Source organism: Priapulus caudatus, unplaced genomic scaffold, assembly GCF_000485595.1.
Source record: "Priapulus caudatus unplaced genomic scaffold, Priapulus_caudatus-5.0.1 Scaffold1907, whole genome shotgun sequence".
Lineage (NCBI taxonomy): Eukaryota > Metazoa > Priapulida > Priapulimorpha > Priapulimorphida > Priapulidae > Priapulus > Priapulus caudatus.
Genome location: NW_014578968.1, coordinates 44,698 through 46,352, shown reverse-complemented (window position 1 = coordinate 46,352; position 1,655 = coordinate 44,698). Strand labels below are relative to the sequence as shown.

Genomic DNA, 1,655 nt, shown 5'->3' with positions numbered 1-1,655 from the left:
TACATATGTATGTACATAAGTGCGCGCTTAAATTAAGCCCCCAGCCCACGCACACACATCATGCACACAACACAACACCCCGACACCCGTAGTGCGCCGCCACACACACACATCATGCGGGATCGACCATCCACACACACACCGCCCCCGCGGTGGGGGCACACACACCACAGTGGCGGAGGCACACACACATACACACACAACAGCCACACTGCACACACGCCACACCGACCGGGCTCAGGACACACGGACGCACACACGCACGCACGCACGCACGACACGCACGCACCGCACAGGTGCCACGCGACTGCACGTCACGCACCGCTTAACACGGGGGCACGGCACAGCAGCACACATAACAATTGCCCCGCATCCTTACGGACTAGGGTGGTGATTAACAGCAGCGAAGCTGCTCAAATCGATTAATGCACAATCTTCTTCGGGCCGGTGTAAGACCGCCTGCCAGTCAGGACGACGAGCATCACCGTTTGTGTTGGTGAAATTGAAATCTAGTGTTTCTGAGAGATCTTGTTTTGAGACTGCTGTTTACGCATTTGTATGGTGAAGTTTTGTGATCTTAATAATGTGGTTTTGTGAAAAGTTTAGTGGTTAGTTTGCAAACCTAGCACAGGGTTGGACTGATTTGACGAAATCGTACATTCATACACTGTGGCTTGGCAGTAAACTATCACAGTAGTAGAGGGAGGCGTGGGAAAGATAGGGCGGCCGAAGTACAAAGAGAGAGAGAAAGAGAGAGAGAGAGAGAGAGAGAGAGAGAGAGAGAGCAGAGAAGAGAGATGATATGGGAAAATGAGAGAGAGTGAAAGAGTGCAAGAGAGACGGGCGAAGGAGAGAGAGAGAAAAAGCAAGATAGAAAGAGATAGATAGCGAGAAAGCCGGGAGATAGAATTAGATAGAATGATTAGAGGCGGGGGAGACACTAAGAGAGAGAAAGAGAGGAAGAGAGAGAGAGAGAGAGAGAGAGAGAGAGGAATGAGACCAGAAGAGAGCCCGAGGAGAGAGAGAGAGAGAGATAAGATTAGAAGAGAGAGAGAAAGAAGAGAGATAGCAGAAAAGAGAGAGAGGTTAGAGAGAGAAGAGTAGGAAGAGTAGGGGGGATATCGTATGAGAGAAAAGCCGCGAGAAACAAGAGCAGAATAGAAAGATAGATGAGAAAGCGAGAGAGTGAAAGAGAGATATTAGGCGACTAGAGCGCAAAGAGAAAGGAAAGAGAAAACGGAGAGAGGATGGAAAGGAAGATAGAGAGCTGGCGTCGCGTGTGAGCAGTGTTGCACCTTGTCACAGCACTAATACGGCTGCGTAAGACTATCATGAACTTCAGTTCAGCAAGCCGGCCCATTCGCTGTCGGCAACCTCAGTTAGTCATTAGTGCATGGAGCTTGTTAATTAAAGGGACCATTGTCAGATGTCGGCGAAACGCCTAGGAAAAGTAATCTGTAGGCTCCAGGTATTTTCTCTTAATAACAGTGAGGAGGTTATTATCATTCTCGTGCACAGGTATTTCAGAAATCCTCATGCCAGAAATAGGATGTAGCCTAAAAATTTATTATAGTTATCTAATAATTATAAATCTAAAAAATAATAAAACTAAAGATTGTGGCCGCATCCAAACCGAATAATGTATATATTTATGT

The 1,655-nt window shown here is 47.3% G+C and overlaps 1 protein-coding gene across 2 annotated transcripts in view; it reads left to right on the top strand.

Annotated features, from left to right (window-relative positions):
• LOC106817883 (sushi, von Willebrand factor type A, EGF and pentraxin domain-containing protein 1-like) overlaps positions 1 to 1,655 on the top strand; it is a 44,669-nt gene that overhangs the window by 258 nt on the left and 42,756 nt on the right. The gene's annotated exons all lie outside the window — the stretch shown is intronic.